We start from the raw sequence: 23,617 nt of genomic DNA, 5'->3' as shown, positions 1-23,617 counted from the left end.
AACCCAGGACCAGATGGCTTCACAGGTGAATTCTATCAAACATTTAGAGAAGAGGTAACACCTATCCTTCTCAAACTCTTCTAAAATATAGCAGAGGGAGGAACACTCCCAAACTCATTCTATGAGGCCACCATCACCCTGATACCAAAACCAGATAAAGATGTCACCAAAAAAGAAAACTACAGGCCAGTATCACTGATGAGCATAGATCCAATAATCCTCAACAAAATACCAGCAAACAGAATGCAAAAGCACATTAAAAGAATCATACACCATGATCAAGTGGGGTTTATCCCCAAAATGCAAGGATTCTTTAATATTCACAAATCAATCAATGTGATAGACCATATTAACAAATTGAAGGAGAAAAACCATATGATCATCTCAATAGAGGCAGAAAAAGCTTGTGACAAACTTCAACACTCATTTATGATAAAAACCCTCCAGAAAATAGGCATAGAGGGAGCTTACCTCAACATAATAAAGGCCACATATGACAAACCCACAGCCAACATTGTTCTCAATGGTGAGAAAATGAAACCATTTCCCTAAAATCAGGAACAAGACAAAGTTGTCCACTCTCACCACTATTATTCAACATAGTTCTGGAAGTTTTAGCCACAGCAATCAGAGAAGAAAAGAAATAAAAGGAATCCAAATCAGAAAAAAAGAAGTAAAGCTGTCACTGTTTGCAGTTGACATGACACTATACATAGAGAATCCTAAAGATGCTACCAGAAAACTACTAGAGCTAATCAATGAATTTGATAAAGTAGCAAGATACAAAATTAATGCACAGAAATCTCTTGCATTCCTATACACTAATGATGAAAAATCTGAAAGAGAAATTAAGGAAACACTCCCATTTACCATTACAACAAAAACAGTAAAATACCTAGGAATAAACCCACCTAAGGAGAAAAAAGACCTGTATGCAAAAAACTATAAGACACTGTTGAAAGAAATTAAAGATGATACAAACAGATGGAGAGGTATGCCATGTTCTTGGATTGGAAGAATCAACATTGTGAAAATGACTATACTACCCAAAGCAATCTACAGATTCAATGCAATCCCTATCAAACTACCAATGGAATTTTTCACAGAACTAGAAAAAAATTTCACAATTTGTATGGAAACACAAAAGACCCCGAATTACCAAAGCAATCTTGAGAAAGAAAAACGGAGGTGGAGGAATCAGGCTCCCTGACTTCAGACTATACTAGAAAGCTACAGTTATCAAGACAGTATGGTACTGTCACAAAGGCAGAAATATAGATCAATGGAGCAAGATAGAAAGCCCAGGGATAAACCCATGCACATATCGTCACCTTATCTTTGATAAAGGAGGCAAGAATATACAATGGACAAAAGATATCCTCTTCATTAAGTGATGCTGGGAAAACTGGACAGCCACATATAAAAGAATGAAGTTAGAACACTCCCTAATACTGTAGAGAAAAATAAACTCAAAATTGATTAAAGACTTAAATATAAGGCCAGACACTATAAAACTCTTAGAGGAAAACATAGGCAGAACAATCTATGACATAAATCACAGGAGGATCCTTTTTGACCCACCTCCTAGAGAATTGGAAATTTAAATAAAAGTAAACAAATGGGACCTAATGAAACTTAAAACTTTTGCACAGCAAAGGAAACCATAAACAAGATGAAAAGACAGCCCTCAGAATGGGAGAAAATATTTGCAGATGAAGCAACTGACAGAGGATTAATCTCCAAAATTTACAAGCAGCTCATGCAGCTGAATATCAAAAAACAAACAACCCAATCCAAAAATGGGCAGAAGACCTAAATAGACATTTCTCTAGAGAAGATATACAGATTACCAACAAACACATGAAAGGATGCTCAACATCACTAATCATTAGAGAAATGCAAATCAAAACTACAATGAGGTATCACCTCACACCAGTCAGAATGGCCATCATCAAAAAATCTACAAACAAGAAATGCTGGAGAGGGTGTGAAGATAAGGGAACCCTCTTGTACTATTGGTGGGAATGTAAACTTATCCAGCCACTATGGAGAACAGTATGGAGGTTCCTTAAAAAACTAAAAATAGTTTTTTAAGGAACTATACGACTCAGCAATCCCACTACTAGGCATATACCCTGAGAACCATAATTCAAAAAAGTCATGTACCACATTGTTCATTGCAGCTCTATTTACAATAGCCAGGACATGCAAGCAACCTAAGTGTCCATCAACAGATGAATGGATAAAGAAGATGTGGCACATATATACGAAGTAGAGAATGGACTTGAGGATATGGGGAGGGGGAAGGGTAAGCTGGGACGAAGTGAGAGAGCAGCATGGACTTATATATACTACCGAAGGTAAAATAGATAGCTAGTGGGAAGCAGCCGCATAGCACAGGGAGATTAGCTCGGTGCTTTGTGACCACCTAGAGGGGTGGGATAAGGAGGGTGGGAGGGAGATGCAATGAGGGAGGCAATATGGGGATATATGTATATTCATAGCTGATTCACTTTGTTTTAAAGCAGAAACTAACACACCATTGTAAAGCAATTATACTCCAATAAAGATGTTAAAAAATATTCTGTAAATTATTGAGTTGGCTGAAAAGTTTGTTCAGGTTTTTCCGTAAGATGTAAAATAAAAAATGATAAAATAAAAAAAGATTAAAATGTGAATGCAGAAATAAATCAATACAAGAGTTGAAAGAGAAAATATAGCAAATGAATAGAATAACTTCCAAAAAAAAGTCCAACCTCAGTTTAAAGTTGTAGTTGAAACTATAGGCTACATGTTACGTTGTATTTAATAAAAACCTTGAGGAGAAAGACACTGATAATAGTGCTTATACTAGCCAATACCGTTTGTTGTTAAGGACAAAGTTGGAGATTATTTGTATACCAGTTACCTTAAATTAAAAAAAAATAGAGTGTTAGCCAGGTAGAATGAGTCTATTCATAGACTTAATCTATTAATCTACACGTACAATGTATATTATAATCATATTGAGTTTCTAGCTGGATTGCTGAGATGGACCAAGGCACTACTCTCCAAATTATTTTTAACCATGATGTTTCTATATTATCCCCTTGAGATTCTGACAATTGCAATCTTACTTTATATGTAGTTATAATTAATAGTATTTATCTCATTACATAGTTTTATAGAATATTGTGTTTGATGGAGAAAATTACTCACCTGTGCTGTAATGTTCGCATCAACACTTTGCTGATTAATTTAGTATCTATGACTTCAGTATCTTTATTCACTAATTCTGCCACTATAATGAGTGAATAACTAGCTAGTCAAAAAACAATACTTTGTTTTGACTTTCTTTCTAAAGGTCATTAATAAACTCAGAGTGATGTTTATTTTTCCCCTTGAGGAGGTCTTCCAGAAAGTCAAAGAAATGAAAAATAGAAGGAAAAAAAAAATTAGGGACTACTCCATGAGGCCCTTTATCTAGATAATGAGTTACAGACAAAATGAGAATTGTGGGGGGAAAAATGTTTTTAAATCCTAAAACTGAAGGACACAGGTCCTTAGAATGAAAGAAAAGGCACAGAGTAAGGCTTAGCATCAAGGAAGTGCAGTACACCACAGAAACACAGAAAATAACCAAAGTTTTCAAAGAGAAGAAATAGGTCATACAAAGGTCAAGAATCAGGTTGTTAGAGGACTTCTCAAAAATATTGGAAAGTAGAAAACATTGGGGTGATGACTTCAGAACTCTTAAGTGAAAATGATTTGGTTTCTGTATCCAGTTATACGATCAAGTGTGAGTATAGACTAGAGACATAAAATGTCTCAAAAAATTTACCTCCCATATATCCTTGAGGTAAAGATGTTTAGGAAGATACTGGAGTATGTTTGCCTTAAAAATGCAGGAAGAAACCAAAAGGCAGGAGAGAGCATCAAGAAAGCAGCAAAGGGAAATCCCAGGATTCATCCATTCAACAGAAATTTTTGGTTGCCTTCTATGTGCCAGATTCTTTTCTAGTTAATGGATATAGCACATTAGGTAATAAGTGCTAAGAAGGAAAGTAAAGCAGAGTAAGAGACAAACAGTGACTGGTGCAGGAAAGAGATGCTATTTTAAATAAGGTCATCTTGGAAAGCCTCAATAAGGTAGAATCGAGCAGAGACCTGAATGAAGGGAGAGGAAGTGAGCATGCAGATAACACAAAGAATAGCATTCTGAGGAAAGGGAACAAGTATGTGGAGAGGTCCTGAGGCAGCAATATACTTGGCATGTTTGGGAAATAGCAAGGAGGCCAGTTTAGCTGGACCAGTTTGTGGGAGGGGAAAAAGTGGTAGAAGACAGGATCATAGTGGAGTAGGGATAATGGGTCACATCTTTAATGCTTTGGAGACCATGGTAGATGTTTGGATTTTACTCTGAGTGAGATATGAAGCCATTGGAGGGTTTAAGCAAAGGACTGACAAGATTTGACTTATATTTTTAAAGGATTATTCTGACTCCTTTTTGAAAAATAGACTGTAAGAGGGTAAGGAGTTAAGTAGGAAGATTAATTAGAATACTATTTCAATAGTCCATGTGAAAGATGATACTTGCTTGGACAAGAGCAGTCATGATAATAAAAGAGTGGTGAGGAATGGTCAGGTCCTGAATATATTTGAAGTTAGAGCCAAATATGATTTGCAAATGGATTAGGTGCACTGATAGATATGGAGATGTGCTGCCTTGATCCCCCTTCCAGGAAAGACTTGACGAACCTCAGGAAGTGTGGAGGACACAAATTCTCCAGCTCTCAGCACTTCATCTGCAGCAGCTATAGAAAACACTTTACCTGAGGTCACAGCCTCCCTAGATCTGAGGACCGAACACAATGGGAATGTAAAACCCTTGCCATTTCAGCCTAATGCATCACATTATGTCAGGCAAAACTCACTCCAGAGCTTCCTCCTTTGCAGCTTGACTTCTTCCTCTGCACCATCTGCTTCTTCCCCTTCCCTTCACAAGTGTTCTCTGATAAACATCTTGCAGCCCAAATTCCATCTCAGGATCTTCAGAGAACCGAACTGTGACAGTTGGTCCCAGTAGTGGTCTAAGGTGCCTGTGAGGAATCCATCACATGTGGCACATGGAACATCAGGAGCCCCTGGCTCAAGGTGGCAGCTTTCACCAGTGGTAAAATGAGAGAGTTTACCTGTGGAAGAGAATGAACTAGTGAGTGCAGGATATCAGGTACTTGAGACTCATGAAGGAACTCATAGATTTAAGAATAACAGAATTGGATGGCTAAGTACCACTGATGCTCTACAGAAAGTGGGCCTCTTTAGTTGCACACAAAGCTTGTCCAGAACGGAGTAGTCTGAGTGGCTGAACTGGTAATTGTCCTAGGAGAAGAAATATTGGAAGATCAACCACAGGAAGTCTGGAAGAGAGGCCTATGGATGGACATATTGGCGCTGAATGTGAGCATGAACAGTGAAGGTCTTTGTATCACATGTAACACCCACCAGAGAGCATCCACTGCTGAAGAGGCACTAAACAATAAAGAAGACTGAATAAATTGCCCAGTTGACATCATCTGCCTCAGTCATTGGCCAACTGGTGCTGGCCCTTGGGCACATGAATGGAGTGTCCACTGGAGAAGGGATGAAGACAGAGTGTGGGTTCAACTGATCAAAGCTAACTTAGCTTCTGCTGCTGCTGAATGCCCGAACTGCCAGCAATAGAGAGCAACACTGAGCTCCCAATATGACACCATTCTTTGAGACCAAGTTTCAAGTTGGCTACGTTAGGCCCCTTCCATCCTGGAGTGACCACCTCTTTCTTGTTACTGGAATAGACACATATTCCAGATATGGGGTTGCTTTTCCTACCCAAAGAACCTCAGCCAGTACCACCATCTGAGTGTTTATGTAATATTAGATTCACTAGCATGAGATCTCACATAATGTCACATCAAACCAGGGAACCTGTTTTGCAAAAAAGGAAGTGCAGGGGTGGACCCTTATCCACAGGATCTACTGATAATGTCACATATCTCACCACCCAGAAACTGCCAGCCTGATAGGGCCTCGGAGCAACCTGCTGAAGGTACAGCTGAATACCAGTTCAGAGGCCATACTCTGAAAGAGTGAGGTGCCATACTCCAAGATGTATTATATGCATTGGATCAAAGATATTTATATGGCACTGTGCCTCAGTACAAAAAATATGGGTCTAGAAGCCAAGGGGTGAAAGCAGAAGTGTCCCTAGCCCTTGCAATCACTTCTAATGACCCTTAAAGTGCTATTTATGTTTCCTATCTTCACAACTCTGAACTCCGCATATTGCGAGGTCTTGGTCCCTAAAAGGGATACACTTCTAAGAAATATAGCAAAAATTCCATGGAAATATAAGCTGCAGCTGCTACCTGGGTACTTTGGGCTCCTTGTGCCCAGAGACCAGCAGGCAAGAAAAGGGGACACCTTCTTGCCAGGGATAATTGACTCTGATCACCAGAAGGAGATAGGGATCCTGTTACACTCACTATTAAGGTAGAAAAGAGTAAATATGGAGCCCAAGTGATACACTTAACAAATTGTGACTATAAAGAGAAGGTATAGCAACTCCTTCCTGATAAATGCATGATGGCAGAAACTCAGGCCCCTCAGGGAATGAGGGTCTAGGTCACAACACCAGGTAAGCCAACAACAGCAGCAGAGGTGGTAGTGGAGGATGAGGGAAATCTAGAATTGATAGTGGAGTGGGGAGATGACAAGTAATGATTGTATTCTACAGCCTTACTACAGCAGTAGGGACTGTAGTTTGTCACACTAACCTCTATCTTCTAAGTTCCCCTCAGGAAAAGAGGCCCCTTCACTCTTGTAGGAGCTGCTTTCTAAACATACATGGAGAAATAGACCTATATGAAGCAAGGGGTGGATTGTGGTAAGCAAAGAGATATGCTGCCCAGATTCATCTTCAAGAAAGGACTTGCTGCCCAACCGCAAGGAATGAGGTCAGCAACCTCCAGCTTCCAGTTTCTTCACAGTCTAGCTCAACTGTAGAGAGCCACTTTGCTTCAGGTCCTGCCCTTCCTACATTTTGTGACTGAGTGAGATCAGCTGCATGCAGCTGCAGAAATGACCCCAGCACACATGGGGAACAAAAAATATAAACAGTCAAACAGAGAATTTATAAATGATTGTTATTATTCTAAAACACTACATTTTGGAGGGTGGTTTGTTATTCAGCAACAGATAGAGAAATTGGTATCTGGAGTAGCATGTAATCTTAACAAAATGCAGAAACATGTGGTACAGGCTTTAAGACTAGGTAGCAGGTTGGGGATTGGAAGAGTGGCAAGAAGACTGCTAGTGGAAGCTGAAAGGTCGGTGTGGTAGACAGAATAATGTTCCCCTACCTCAAGATATCCACATCCTAATCCCCAGAAACCATGGATATGTTACCTTACATGGTAAAAGGGACTTTGCAGATGTGATTAAGGATCTTGAGATGTGGAGGTTACCTTGGGTTATCCAGGTGGGCCAATATAAACACAAGGGTCCTTAAAGTGGAAGAGGGATACATAAGAGAAGGTCAGAGTGATACGAAATTAGGACTCTTGCTGGCTTTGCAGATGGGTGAGGGGAACCACAAGCCAAGGAATGTGGGCAGCCTCTAGAAGCTGGAAGAGGCAAGGGAACATATTCCTCTCTAAGAGCCTCCAGAAAGGAATATTGTTCAGCCAACATCTTAATTTTATTCCTGTGAGATCAGTGTTGTGCTTCTAACCTACAAAACTATATAATAATAAATTTGTGTTGGTTAAGCCTGCTAAGTTTGGTGTTATATTACACAAGCAGGAGAAAAATAATACAGGTGGTTAGAAGGCTATTAGCCTTGAAGAATAGTAAACAAACTCTTAGTAGAGGGTGGAAAAAGGCAGTAAGGAAATTATTAAATGCTGGAAAATGTAGAACCTGAGTTATATGGTAACAGAATGATTGGCAATACTTCTGCCTGCCATAACAAAGAACATAGAAAATGAACTTTATGAGTGTATAGATCTCTTAAGGAGATTTCCAGGCAGAGTGATGAAAGTACCAGTTAACTTTGTACAGCTACTGATGATAATGTACAAGAAGAGAGAAATGAGCTAACGAAGGAACTGTTCAATTTAAAAGAAGAGTTTAGAGGAAGTATTTCCAGCCCAGTGCTTTCCTTTTCTTAGGAAAAAGGAAGAATGACTGGCGGGCAGAGCCAGAATCCCAGAGGGAGGAGCCAAGAAGCAAGGTGAGGGATGGATTAGGAAATCACCACCAGAGGGATGAACAGAACCACAATCAAGGACTATCCCTTGCCTTTAGTGTAGAGGCCCTCAACAACAATTTTAATTTTGTGTCTCCCATTTCCCTGACCCCCTTTTTGACTGGGAGTGTTTGTGTGGTTTTTCTATCCTAGAAAATCTGGACTGAGAGAAGCCACTCCCAAGTAGCTGCACCTGAGGAACAATACCTGAGGCATTTTCTCCACATCTGGACCTGATTTAGATGATAAGATACTGAACTTAAACTAATGTCATCATGGGATGAGACTTTTCAGGTATGGGGTGAGTATAGTTTTGCATGTAGGTGGGACAAGAATTGTGGCCAGATGGTGGACTATGATAGTTGTCAAAGATGACCCCCAAATAATTCTTCCCCTCCCTGTACAAGAATACCACTCTTCTCTTTGAGGAGTGGGGTCTATTTTTCTTCCCCTTCAATCTAGACCGGCCTTGTAACTTACTTTGACCGATAAAATGTGGTGAAAATAAGGCCTGACAGTTTCCGTTTTCATGCTCCTGGAGTCCTGAGCCATCATGCTAGAATTCCATGCTATCCTGCTGGAGAGAAGGACCACATAGAAAAACCCTAGAGACACCACATGGAGAGAAAGGCCATATAGGGAAGAAATGAGATGCCCCAATCAATCACATTTTCAAGGCCTCAGACAAGTGAGAGAGGTCTTCTTGAACCTTCTAGCTCAGCTTAGCAACCATCTGAATACAGCCATGTGAGTGATTCCAGCTGACACCATTTGAAGCAGAAGAATGACCAGTCAATCCACAAAAACATGAGAAATTTTAAAATCATTGTTTTAAGCCAGTAAGTTTTGGGAATTTTTTTTTATGTAGCATTAGATAATTGATACAGCAATATTTTTGTTTGTAGAGGAGAGCTTAAGAGAAAAAGTCTTAAGAAGAAAAGACTTGTAGAGAATTGGGGGGACTAGACTTTTCCTTTTGAACTGCTTCTCTTTTAGTTGACTGATGGTTATCTTCATCAATATAATTTTCTTAAAAATTGTTTGAGCCTTATTTAGCAAATTAGTCCACCCCATTAGACAAAAGCCACTTCCATAAATCTCTTCTAGGCAGGCCCCTTCTACCTTGGGCTGAGAATCCAAGTGCTGTAGAAGATGCCCACAGTATTTATTCTGTAGCCTTCAGGGCCTATGAGGCATTGCTTGACATCATTCTAAAATCTTAAAGGGTCTTACAGCCTCTAATTTATTATAACCCTGAGACTATGTTTTATTGTTGGCACTTTGGGCCTTTGTCTGGGCCATTTTCTGGCTGATAAAGATGGGAATAAAAAATTGTAGAGAATACTTCATAGGCTTCTGGATGTGCTAAGAGTTTATAAGAGAAGACATCTACATATTTTACTTTCCTCTCTAGACTCATCATAAAAAGCTCTGAAAAGTTAATACTACTTTTTAAAACTTGAATATAAGTTAAACTTAGAGGTAATATCTATTTTGTTATTAAATGTATTATAAATATTTATGTTATTGTAATACAGTACAGTCATAACAAGCATCCATGAGCATTTAACAATCAACTGTTAATTTCTGAAGCAGAGAAGAACATGAGTGAAAGTTCTGGTTAAATTTTTAGAGTGAAAGCTAACTATTTATTAGCTTAATAAATAATTTATGTTTGATTATCCTGTATGAAAGTGTTGATACCAACTGGTTCTCTGCTGGGAGTTCAAAAAACAACTCAAATATGTATAAAAGAATATTTATCTTATTTCCTCTTGAATACCAATAACAATGTTTACAATCTTATTATCAAGGGCAATTGTTTCTTTTAACACATGTATATCCTTGACAATGCTGCAAATAGACTCAAATTTTCTAATTATTGATGGCTCCTTTTTCTTTAATTGATTACATGTTTGGAATTTTATAACTATTCTGAATCTGAGAAAAATTGCTTTGTTAACTTCAGGGCTTTTTTAAGTCTAAGTATAATGGATTGTAAAGATAATGGAATTTTTTAAAGTCTAGGTTTCTTCCATTCTCAGAGAAGATTATCTAATCTTTTTATCACGTACTATAGAGGATTTTTTTTTCACAGTGATATGTTATTAAATGTTTGCTATTGTAACCTTTTTTTCCTCCAGTTTCTCAAACAAACATTTCACAAACGCTTTAGGAAACTCTAGAGAAACTTTTAATAATTTAACACACAATAAATTCTGATTTTAAAGCACTTAGGAAGGAAGGGAAGGAAGGAAGGAAGGGAAGGAAGGAAGGAAGGAAGGAAGGGGAGACAATACATTGAACCAAGTAGCCTAATGTTTTATAATCTTAGGGAAAAAAATTCCTTTTTCTCCTTTCAAGACACATTTCCCTGAGAACATGTTTTTTGTATTTAAAAAACAGAAGTCTTTGTTACTTTTGGAAAATACTTTTGTAAAGTTAAAAATATTTTCCAAATTTAAGTCTGGACACCTCAATTTATTTTCACAATGGGAAATGAAAATAAATGAGAAGCTATTCCAAAAGTAAATTAATTTTACTTCTCAGATGAAATCAATGTACAGAGATATTTAAAACTGGAACATGGTATCTTGAGAAGTCCAAGCTATCCTTCTAGAGATGTGGCAGATCCTTGGAGGCAGGCACTACATGGTAAGAAAGGCTACACAGGGAATAACTGAAATGCCCCAGTCAATAACACCAAAGCCCCAGACACGTGAGAGAGACCTTCTTGAACTTTCTCGCTCAGCTTAGCCACCAGCTGAATGCAGCCACAACAGCAAACCAACCTAACATCACTTGAAGCAGCTATAGAAAATAGTTTAACTGGATACCACATATCCTCTATATTAATCAACCAGATAGCTGACTGAATTTTTTTCAATGGCTAGTCAGTGATTCCTGTTGTATATGAAAGTAGCCATACTTGACAGACTTTACTCTAAACAAGAAAAACAAAGGTTTACTAATCATTGCTTTTACCCCCAAGGTTGCTAACATTAGGTCTTTACGTTTAATGTGCACTTTAAAAATAATGAGTAGCATATTGCTTATTGAAGTGCGTTTGCAATTGCTGACAATCACCTTTTTATAACAATATATTAGAAATAACAAGAAATATTTGCTATTTCAAATTTCAGTTCACTAAAAAGCATGGCATAGTTTGTGTATCATTCTATATAAAAGATTTTACTTACGGTTGGTGGACAACTGACCATAATTAAATGATAACCAACTAGTTTTTTAGGGGCAGTGAATTTGGATAAAGAGTTGCTCCTTTTTCTACATACTTATATTAAGATCTTTTTTCCCAGGTGCAATGGATTGAATGTTTCTGTCCCCACCCCCAGCTCCCCTCAAATACATACGTTGAAATCCTGATCCCCAGTGTGATGGTGTTAGGAATGGGGGCCTCTCGGAGGTGATTAGGTCATGAGAGTGGAATCCTCATGAATGGGACTCCGTGCCCTTATAAGAAAAGAAACCAGAGAGATAATCTCTCCTTACTCTCCTCACATTGGTCAGAACTATACTATATGCACACCCCGAACTAATCATCGGCAAGGGCAGCCCAATCAGTATTTGCCTTTAAACTGGATTGACTTCATTGAAGGGGTACATTATTTGAAGTCACTTCTGAATGAAGTTTTTAAGCAAAGAAGTAAGGAGGAAGGGGACGGGTATTGGGTAAAATAATATTTTTCAAATTTCAGATCGCAACCCATTAGTGGATCGTGAAACCAATTTAATGGAGAGTAATTGACATTAAAAAATTAAATAAAATGGAATAAAATAAGTAGAAATAAGCTCATCATACTTAGTTGGCACTAACGCGGTTTATGAAATTTATGAGTTATCTGTGTGTATATTCGGTCATGATGTAAAATGAATTTCTTAGTACAGATCAGAGTTTGAAAGCCACTTGAGTAGACAGCCAGCTGTGTCTGCTATACACAATCCCCACTGGTCTTCTGAAAATTGGTTAAAAAGGAATAGCTGCATCCAATGATTCTCCCCTACAAGTTATAATGAGGCTCACCAGACAAAAGAGATCCAAGAGTAAAAACTAAAATATGTGAACTCTTTAAAATACCTGGGCTTATATAATTATCTAAGGACAGACTATATAATAATAAAAAGTGCCATCTAATGCACCTGAAATTTTACATACTATCTCTTTTAATTTTCTCAACAATACATCTCTTCTAGTACAACTCAATGTTTTGTATTATTCTCATTTTAAGGTTAGAAAAACAAAGCTCAAAGAGGTTAAATAATTTAGTGTGTAAGTCACATAGCAAATAAGTGAGAGAACTTGGATTTAAACTTAAGTCTTTCTGATTAGAAAAAGCTCAAGCTTATTGACTACATTAATTTACCTCCCCAATGCTCACATGCTTCCAAATAATTTATCACTATAACAGCAGTTTTATTCTATGGAACAATGACAGTGTTAACTTAAAATCACTCTAAAATTATGCAAACAAAAGAACCACATAAAGGAAGGAAATAAAAAACCATAGATTTCAAGATAATTAAGGCTTTTCTATTGGTGATTTCAAAGTGAGTCATTGACTATCTTCCTTATCTCTAGTTGAAATTTTCCAATCAGTGCAAGAATAGTGATTTATGATGAATATCTTTTGATTATAGACCACAGGTCAAATAAGTGTTTGTGTTGAAATAAAAAGAAATCTTTTTTAAAACATCTTCATTGGAGTATAATTGCTTTACAGTGGTGTGTTAGTTTCTGCTGTATAACAAAGTGAATCAGCTATATGCATACGTATATCCCCACATCCCCTCCCTCTTGCGTCTCCCTCCCACCCTCCTTATCCCACTCCTCTAGGTGGTCACAAAGCACCGAGCTGATCTCCCTGTGCTATATGCAGCTGCTTCCCACTAGCTATCTATTTTACATTTGGTAGTGTATATATGTCAATGCCACTCTCTCACTTCGTCCCAGCTTACCCTTCCCCCTCCCCATGTCCTCAAGTCCATTCTCTACATCTGTGTCTTTATTCCTGTCTTGCCCCTAGGTTCATTAGAACCACTTTTTTTTTTGATTCCATGTATATGTGTTAGAATATGGTATTTGTTTTTCTCTTTCTGACTTACTTCACTCTGTATGACAGACTCTATGTCTATCCACCTAACTACAAATAACTCAATTTCGTTTCTGAAATAAAAAGAAATCTTAAGTACAATTTTCATATATAAAGTAACCATTTTCTCTATATCAAGAGATGAACTGGTTATATATTTAGCATTTTAAAGCTCTTATTTCATTTTTCTTCATTTATAGATTTATAGCCCATTTGTCTGCTTGAACAGTTGGATACAAATAGTTTTATTACTGAGTGCTTTAAGATGAATGATGTTTGCGTCTTGGTGCCTCAAAGAAAGACCTTAAACCTCTGTTTCACCCACTAAAATAGAATATGTGCTATAGCTATTAGAAAGAACTGCAGTTTTATGAATGTAATAATGCAAAAGTAAAATTCATCACAAATAACCAATAAATATGTGTTTACTTCATGAAAGATGTATTCCTATCTAACAAGAAATACCGTGGTTTCTCATTCTAAATGGAGGGTTGGAATGGATGTATAATGCTAATATTTGAAGACCTAATCTCCTGCTATTATTAGCAATGTTATTCCTGAAAATTTTTCTTCCTTATTTGTGTTGAAAGATGAATAAATTCAACGTACGTAAGATCACTAAGACGATGCAAATAGAATGTAATTTTTCAATTTTTCTGATATACGTTAATTGACCCAAATGTACAGAGCATATTACATATGAGTTATAGGAAACTAACATTCTACTAGAAGCTTAAGGTAGACTATTCATTATAATGTTTTAAGCCTGCTTCTAGCTATCTTCTAGCTACCTAGCTTATACTCAGCTGCTACTGTCCATGAGTAATTGTTATACTTTGGAGGATATCAGACCATGTTAATAACACCCAGAAGAACATATTTTGAAATGTAAATTTATTGAAAAACAAAAATAGAATACATTTGAAAGCTAAATTGAACACTTATTCAACAAATATTTATTGAGCATCCTCTATATGCCACTATGCTTGTGACTTTTTAAAATTTTTGACTTCCAATTGTTCATTGCTAGTATTTAGAAATGTGCTTTGTTTTGTGTATTGGACTTCTATCCTTGTGAATTTGCTAAACTCACCTTTTTTTTTTTAGGTTTCTTGGGCTTCTACCTAGACAGCTCTATCATCTGTGAATAGAGACTGTTTTGTTTCTTCCTTCCCAGTAAGTATGCTTTTTATTTCTTTTCTGTCTTTCTCTAGTTTAGATATCAGGGTAATATTGTCTTCCTAAAATGAGTTGGGAAGTGTTCCCTCCTCTAGTGTTTTATGAAAGAACTTGTATAGATTTTTATTCTTTCTTTCTTAAATGTTTGGTAGAATTGACCAATGAAACCATCCAGGCCTGGAATTTTCCATTTTTGGAAAGTTTATAAGTGAAATTCAAAGAATAGATATAGGAAAATTAACTATTTTTTCTTGAATGAGTTTTGACAGTTTATCCCTTTCAAGAATTGGTCCAAATCATCTGAGTTGTATAATTTATGGGCAGTGAGTTGCTTGTAGGATTCTCTTCTTAACCTTTTAATGTCTGTAAGGTTTATGGTCTTCTGATTTTTCTTGATCAATCTAGGTATTGGTTTATCATTTTTATTGATATTTCAAAGAATAAACTTTTTTCACCTTGATTTCCTCTACTTTTTATTTAACCAATTCTATTGACTTATGCTTTTATATTTATCATTTCTTTCTTTTTTTTTTTGCTTACTTTGAGTTCAATTTGCTTTTTTTCCTGGTATTTTCACATTAAAACTTAGATTATTGATTTCAGATCCTTCTTCTTTTCCAATATAAGCATTTAATGCTATAAATTTCCTTCTAAGCACTGCTGTAGCTGCATCCCATAAGTTTTGATATTTTTTTTTCATTTTCAGTCAGTTCAAAATAATTTCTGATTTTCTCTGAGACTTCCTATTTGACCCATGAATTATTTAAAAGTGTGCCATTTAATTTTCAAACATTTGGAAATTTTCTAGAAAGTAATTGTTATTGATTTCCAATTTAATTCCTTTTGATCAGAGAACAAATTATTATTGTTCAATTATTTTGAATTTGTTATGGTTTGCATTGTGGCCCAGGATTTGATCTATCATCATGAATTTCCATGTGCACTTGAAAAAAAATGTATATTCTACTGTTGTTGGAGTTTCCTTTAAGTGTTAAGTAGGTTAAGTTGATTGATAGTGTTGCTCAAGTGTTCTGTAATCAGTAGGAGAGATAGGATGTAGTTGGCTTACTCCATCTTGGCCAGCAGAGGAAATTTAGGTTAGATTTTGAACCCAGATTTTTCTGATTGATAAATTGGTATTCTTTTCATTATGCCATAATGAAATATTCAGGATCTCTAAAAGCTCTAAAAACCCCTTATTTATTATGCAATGTAATTCTTGATCCTAATAAATTCATTTTTATGCAGCAAGTAAATTTTATTTTTGCTTAAAAGGGAAATATCAAAACCTATGTAGGAAATGAACAAGTTTTCCTTGTTCTTTGAATACACTTTAAACATTTTATTAGATTGCTCATTGCAAACAGGCTTTGCATATATTTATGAAAATTTTAAAGGCATGCCCTTCTGACTATCTCTTGCAAAGGATAATAGCTGGATTCATTTCCTTTTGGAGTCAAAGAATTACTTCTTAGCTTTATAGGGAAAACTGAAACATAGTGAAGGGAAGGAATCTACTAAACCACTGAATCAGGTGTTGAATTTGAGCTTTTATTTTCTTCTGGCTGATCGCTATACTGTGCTTTCTTCCATTCATGGTGAATTAGAGAGGCGTGTTAGAGCAGTGTTTCTCAGTATTAAAAAAGTAAAGAAAGAAAAATGAAAAGAAAAAACAACAACAAAAAAACGTTTCCCTTTCACAAATACACATATCCCAAACTCTCCTTCTACTACATTTACATTTTCTAAATAAATGAACATTTTGACTTAAAGAAAATTTTAAATAATAATTTTAGATTAAAAAAATTCCCCATGTTTCCCTCTCCTGAGATTCATATACACTCCTTATATTGAAAGTGCAAATCATTTCTCGCTGCTAGATTCATCTATACCTGTTCATCTGGGGATCCTTTGGCAGTCTTATAGTTTTCTTCAAAGTCTTGTTCACCCTAAGTTCAAACTGTGGCCCATCTGTATATCTAGAAATAGAGCAGGCTCCACTACCATAGACGGTCTCCTCCCTTTACCCCTGTAAACCCATGCCTTCCAGACAGCAGAGGGACACAAAGATGCCAACCAGTCCATACAGAAGTATGCAGAGGAATCACCTGTGTCACAGCCCATGAGGACAACCAGTGACAGGTTAGAGATGGTTGGCCAAGGGCTAAAGGCCAAGCAAATGCTCTGGGGCAGGGTAGGCATACCAGCAGGTCACTAGTAATGATAAACTTTGTCCTTTGCTGTTTGTTATAGTAGTGAAACCATATATGGCTCTGCTACCAAGTCTGCCATCATTTAAACAAAGCCTGCAGATAGACTACCAGACAAGCCTATTTTTTAATGGGTACCTTCCCTAACATACTTATAATAATGGGAAAAATTAATAGGATGTATTATATCAATGGGTCATACTAACCTCTCTCTTCTTTTTCTAAGTTCTTTTTAGTTCTTGGGTATATTGGCTGTGGGATGATGCGGGATATTTTTAAGGATTTTTCCTAAGATTTCTACAGTGTTATATAAAGCATGAGGAAAGGTTATAGGGGTATGGAGAAAGAAAGGCAGTAATAAAAATTAAGGAGAGGGAGTGAGCAAGAGAATGGGCCAGGGTGAGAATGAGAGTGTGCATGAAACTAAAGGCTTGGCATATTTTAAGCCTGAGATCAACACTATTTCTTAATTGAGCTTCTTGCTTCCATTTTCATCCTCCTCTAATTGAGCTTCTTTTATGCCAGAGTCCATCCTTAAACTGCAAATCTAACCATATTGGCCCTTTGCTTAAAACTCTTTAGAAGATGAAGTCCCTCCATGATCTGACCCCAACCCTCTGCTTTATTCTCACCAACTGCTACTCAGCTTACACTGAGACAATCTTCATCACCTTTGAGTTTCTGAAGAACAGTGGGCTATGCCATTCCTCTGGGCCTTTGCATTTTTTGTTCCTTTTCTCTGGCATGTCTGGTCCTTGTCTTTGCTGTAACACCTCCTCTGTGACTTCCTCCCAGACCATACATTCTGTGAGAGTTAATAAGTTCTTCTTCTGCAAAATATTTTACATAGTACTTTCATTTTAACAAGTAATTGTTGTGTGGTAATTATTGGTTTTGTGTTTTTTGTGCTACTTGCTCTGTGAGCTCCTATGGGCAAGGACAAATTCTTATTTGTCATTTTGTCATCTGTGTCACTGTGCCTGGTACACCATAAGCTCTTAGAGAATGTTGGTTGATCTAAATCAGATAGAGCTGTAACAAGAAGTCAGCATACAGTCTCTCACTTTGTAGACTTATGCTCAAGTATGCAGCTGTGTTGAGCTATTATAATTTATCCACTCTGGAAAAAAACCCCAACATTATTTTAGGCAGATAGCTGGGTCAAGCAATCATGTTATCTTTTTCCATTGGGGTAAGGATATTCCAAAGGAAAAATATAATGAACAGAAGCCTCTTACATCAGTCTTTTATATTTAGGGGGGAAAAGGATTTGCAAAATTTTTCAAAAGCCAGTTAGAAAAATTAAGTACCTATGCAATGTGATACTTCTAAAAATAATGCCCAGAAGGACAGCAGTTCTAGAGAATACTAAATCCGAGTGTGGCTAGATTCCATCTTCATTTTGGAAATAACCACAGCTGTGGCCAGCCCAGTCAGACAGTGGAATGCAGTTGAGAATTTGATATGGGGGGAAAGGAAAGGGAACTAGGTTTCCTGCCCTGAGTCAGTTGGCACAAAGTCCCTGGTCCCTCCCCTTACCCTTATCTCCCGCCCCCAACTCTCTCCTCCTCACCCAGGGAATATATTGGTGATCTGGGCAAGATCTGGTATTTGGATTCTGTTTGTACTTTGGGGGATATTGCAGTAAAAGGGCTTTAAAAAAACTAAGATGACTGTGTTATATCATACAGTACATCTCTAACTCTTCCAAGTTTGGACAAGTATCAAGTTAAGCCACAGGGAAATGCTTTCCTTCTCTTTAAAAATTACTATAGATGGTATTTTGCAATTTATCTGAGACGAAAGAAACACAATAGTTCCAACTTCATTAAGCTTTCCTTTACCAAAAATATTACAAGATCACACGCCTGCTAGAAATGACACACTGGTCTTAACCGACAGTATTTTATGGAGAAGATAATTTCTGGTCCTATCTTCTGTATCTGTCTTGTACTCTACCCACCTTTTCCCTGTCCTTTATTAAATCATAAAACACTTATATAGCAAAAATGAAGGCACTATCAGCAACTACATGGAAATGGCATGCCTTCTGTTAAAGAGCTGCCAGGAAAACTAATTTATGGCTGTGTTAGTCAGGATAGTGGTTACCCTTAGGAGGAAGGGTTGGCAGTAACTGGAAGGAGACACAGGGAAGACTTCTGGGGTGCTGCTCATGCCCTCTTTCTTATTTGGGTGCTGATGACATGGATATGCTTAACTAGTGAAAAATAATTGACCTATACCCTTATGATTTATATAATTTTATGTAGGTATGTCTTATTTCAAAAAAATAAATAGTAATAATGATAATAAATGTATCAGGCTCGTGTTGGTTCAAAATGTACTTAGCACAAAGAAAATAAAGACCAGTAAATCCATGTCTATACAATAATAGACAATGAGTATGTAATATAGTAATATACAATGAGTATACCCAGTAGGAGCATGTGGAATATACTGTGGATGCCTGCCATATCAGTAAACAAAGAATGTTGCAGCCATCAAGCCCTCAGCCACTGCGACCACCTCCCACAGTGCACCCTGAAGGGATTCAGGATGGAATAGAACATGATACTGGCCTTAGATAGCCAAGGTGGATATGGAAGGAATGATTTCAGTGAGCCAGACTCTTGCATTTCCCCATATGTAGAAAAGCGCTAAAATCATTAACTTGAGATGTCTGGTTTTCTTTAATTAACAGTAATCTTTTGATGTTCCGACAGCCTGGTTTTGTTGCAAAAACTCCTACATATCCTGGCTCCTCCCTTCCCTCTTCAGAGCAGTCCCTCAGAGCAATCTTCTGGGCTTAAGTCCTCAGGAAGTCTGCTGAGTAAAACATAATTCTCAGCTTTTAGGTTGTGTATCTTTTTCAGTAGATGATACCTTTTAGTAAGAGGTCGTTTCTTTACTTTTGGAATAGGAGGCCCAGAAGTCCAGACGAAGAGGCCTGTTTCTCAGCGAGTAATAGGCAGGAAAGGTTCTGTCCAACTCTTGTTGCCACATTGCCCAGATTTTCTTGGGTCATCTTCTTATTGTTACAGAACAACTTTTGGGGAAATACAGAGCAGATATTACTGACTCATCTTTTAAAAAGAGGAGCCTTAGTTACATACTTTTTAATAATTTGTTCAGGATGATAGAGATAATTCCTCTTTTTGATATCAAATGAAGAAAATACTATGATTATTGAGGGAAAGCCTCATTTGGACTCTGCTGACCTTGATCAAAGCCTTCTTGGTTAAACTCTTTTCCGTGACTAATCTTACCTAATCTTCTAGGAAACAGTACCCATTCCTCTCTGGAATCTCCTGTAGGCAGGAAGACATGAGATTTCTCAGCTTTCCTCAAATAGCAGACAAAACTAGCATGTCTATGAGAGGAATTTTTAATAAAGGAGGATGGTGGAACTTTATGGGATATCCGCATTGTGAGTTTTTGAGATCTATGTGAGAACCCAGCAGTGGCTTCCCAAGAGGAGGGGGTGGGGGAGCTGTGGAAGCATTCTGCCCTAGGTGCAGGCAATAAAGGATGCATTTTCTATAGAGAGTTTTCAAAAATAATAAAGCCAACTGAAGTTGTTCATCTGCTTTTTATTATCACCTTGTGCCTGAAAATCCTCTGGAGCCCTTCCTAGAGGCTCTCACCAGACCAGAAAGCAGTGGTGAGGGGTGCAACTGACCCTTCTCCCCACCTCCACCCTGTGCCCCATTATGGCATTAAAATATTAGCTCTTATAGTTGTAAAACATGTCATAATTGCCAATGCACTGAGGGACATGCTCTGTCTGTCTCTGGGGCCAAAAGGAGGAGGGAATTTTTTGCAGGAGGTGTGGTAGGTAGACCTTCTGGCTTCCTTAGGGTCTCCACCTATCTCAGGACCACATTACTGGTGTCTCTTCACAGAACTGGAGCCCACAGTATTTGAGCAGATGATTGATACGTGTGCAGGGTTAGGCTCAGAGACTGTTGTGAAGGAGATACTCTTGCTCCTATCACTTCTCAAGACCACAGTGCTTCCAAGGTGCTGCCCTCTACCTTGAACAGCTGAATAACTTCTCCTCCACCCCTACCCACCCCCCCCAACCAAGACATCTTTGTTCACTTTACCTACTCAGGCTAAACTCACTGTCTTTCCTCTTCTACTCCCCACCATTTCACTGTAGAAATGAGTTAAAAGCTCCAAAACAAAAGAGTACAAATGATAGCGTGTAACTGTCGCTGGTCAGTGACTGAAGAAGAGGAAAGGAGTAAAGGGAAGAGCATCTCCTTCCAGTCAGACTCTGGATATCTGTAGTGAGATGTCTGCTACCCCCAGTTATGCCCTATGCCAAACTTATTATGCCTTAGTAACTGACTCCAAATTTAGTTCCAAAAATTTGAAAAGTAAGGGTAGACCAGGTTGAACTTAGCAAATGATAACTCAAATAAAGCATAAACAGTAATATTAATATCAGAGAAAGTAGAATTTTAAAAGATCATTAATTATAACAAAGGAGATACACTAAGCATAAGTGTTTATGTACAAAAATTATAACCATACAATATGTATTACAAAAATCTTTGGAAACACAAAGACATTTATAGAAACAATCTTAATAGTAGCCTTGTACATATTCTTTTCAGAAACTGATGGATCAAGTAGACAGAAAAAAGTGAAGTTATTGAAGATGTAAATGAAAAAATAAGCAATGATAGATATATACAACAGAGATTAGATTGTTCAAATACTCTTGGAACATTTAGAAAATTTGATCAAGTAGGTCATAAGTTAAATCATAATAAATTCTCCAGTGAAGAAATCTCAGGGTCCACATTCTCTGACCAAAATATAATAAAACTAGAAATTACAACAAAAAGATAGCTCAGAATGTTTAGATTTCAATAACAAACAAATAATCTCCTTGAGCTAAAGAGGAAACTAGATTGTTTATAAATCTATTTAAAAATATAACAATGAATACATAATACATCAAAACATATGGGATGCTACCAATACATATATTTATTAAAAACAAAAAATATGGAAAATATTTAAATGAACTAAGATTCAATTGAAATTTTGAAAAAGAAAATAACAAAAGAAAACCAAAAGAAAAAAGAAGGAAGAAATTTATAAAGGTAATATCAGCAATTAATGAAGTAGGGAAGTTTTAAAAGTGGATAATAAATAAAACAGATAGTTCCCTGAAAAGACCAATAAACTACTGAACGACATGACCAAGATAATGAAAATATAATGCACATGTTCATTTATTGAGTGTCGCAATAATCCAGGCATTATTCTAAGTTCTGAGATATTTGTTAATTTTTCTGCTTGTTCAGCATTTTTTTTTTTTTTTTAATTGATGCTTCTTCCATTGCTAAGGTTTCGTCACATAGCCCTGACTTTTCCGTATCAAGAGTAAATAGGTCCCAAACTGGCCAATTCTCCTGGATACAGTGATTTATCCAGGCTTGCATATGTGACACAGGTAGGCGCCAAGAGAGTCCTCTTTGGGGGGATTCAAATGGGCCCTAAGAGACATAGACTCTCTCCTTTTCTAAGGTACTAAATTCAGACAAATAAGCCTGAAGATCCTGGGGCCCTCTTTGCTGCCTGAGGATAACATCAACAAAGAGGCTTTTTAGGAAGAGATAAAGACAGAGGGAGAAAAAGAGAGCAGCACATGCACACATGAGTACCTTTCCAGGAGAGTGGCTTCGGTTCTGGAGTTCACAATATTCCACCTTTGATCTCAAAACAAATATGCTTTCTTGGTCTTGAATGTGAGTCTGAGCACCCTGGACACTTTCTTTTCTGGAGGTCATCACTTGCTTTTACTACCAGCAGAATATACACTGAGAAATAACATCAGAAGGGCTTCATCTGTGTGCTTAGCACGTACGTTACCATTATGGTACCACTGAATCCTCACTTCAACAGTAACAGATGAGCAGAAACCAAGAGAACTTAGGTAAGGTAATGTCTTAGTCATTAGACATTCATTCATTAAACAAAAATTACTATATGGCAGACACTATTCTAGTTACTCCAGACACATTAATAAATAAAATAAACTAAAACTTTGTCCTCAGGGAGCATATATTCTAGTGGGAGGAGAGAAACAAAAAACAGTGAATGTCATAAATAATATAGCATGTTAGAAGGGGACAAATGCTATGGGAAAAATAGAGCAGGCTTAGGGGTTTCAGGAATTGTATATGTGGGTTACAGGGTAGTGCAGGTGCATATTAAATAGGATGGTCAGGATAGGCCTTGAGAAGGTATCATTTGAATAGTGACTTAAAGGAGGTACGAGAGTTCCCCAAATGTATAACTGGGTGTGAATTCCAAGACTGAAGAAATAATTTTGCAAAACCCTAAAATGGAACCAGCTTTGTTGCTAGTCCAAATAACCTTCCTTTCCCAAAACACTTCATTGCCACTTGACAGAAATGTGTGGTAGTAAATATGCACATCTGTGATGACAGTGAATATGAATGGTGCTCTCTACAATTGGGTACTGCACAACCTGTACAGTTATCACAGCCATCTGTTGCAATCATAGTGCTGGGCATATCTGGGGTAGAAAGAGCATGAAGTGGAGAAAGCCTCGGGGAGATGCAGTCAGTGAAGTCAGGCAGGATGTTGGTCATTGTAAGGAACTTGTCTTGCATTCAGTTGTAATAAAATGCCATTGGAGGTTTTCAGCAGAGAAATGACATTACATGACAAGTTTTGAAAGGATTACTCTGGTTACCCTGTTCAGAATACACTGTTGTGGGCAAGGGTGGAAGCAGAGAAAGATGCTATTGCAAAATCTAGGTGAGAGATGACAACATCTTGGAGCAGCGTATCAACAAAGATGTACTTGG

The 23,617-nt window shown here is 37.2% G+C and overlaps 1 protein-coding gene across 10 annotated transcripts in view; it reads left to right on the top strand.

The window, feature by feature from the left end:
- Positions 1–23,617, top strand: part of DTWD1 (DTW domain containing 1) — a 99,353-nt gene that overhangs the window by 26,640 nt on the left and 49,096 nt on the right. For 6 of the 10 annotated variants that reach the window (XR_008618610.1, XR_003681779.2, XR_008618614.1 and 3 more), the window contains exons 7-9: positions 8,190–8,251; positions 8,420–8,560; positions 14,482–14,550. The gene's annotated coding sequence lies outside the window, so the exon portion shown is untranslated. Of the gene's footprint in view, positions 1–6,808; positions 6,975–8,189; positions 8,252–8,419; positions 8,568–14,481; positions 14,551–23,617 lie in introns of all 10 variants that reach the window. The other 4 variants (XR_008618615.1, XR_008618611.1, XR_008618613.1 and 1 more) reach the window with 4 other exon arrangements.

This window comes from Physeter macrocephalus, chromosome 11 (assembly GCF_002837175.3).
Source record: "Physeter macrocephalus isolate SW-GA chromosome 11, ASM283717v5, whole genome shotgun sequence".
Taxonomy (NCBI): domain Eukaryota; kingdom Metazoa; phylum Chordata; class Mammalia; order Artiodactyla; family Physeteridae; genus Physeter; species Physeter macrocephalus.
This window is presented reverse-complemented; position numbering and strand designations above follow the sequence as displayed.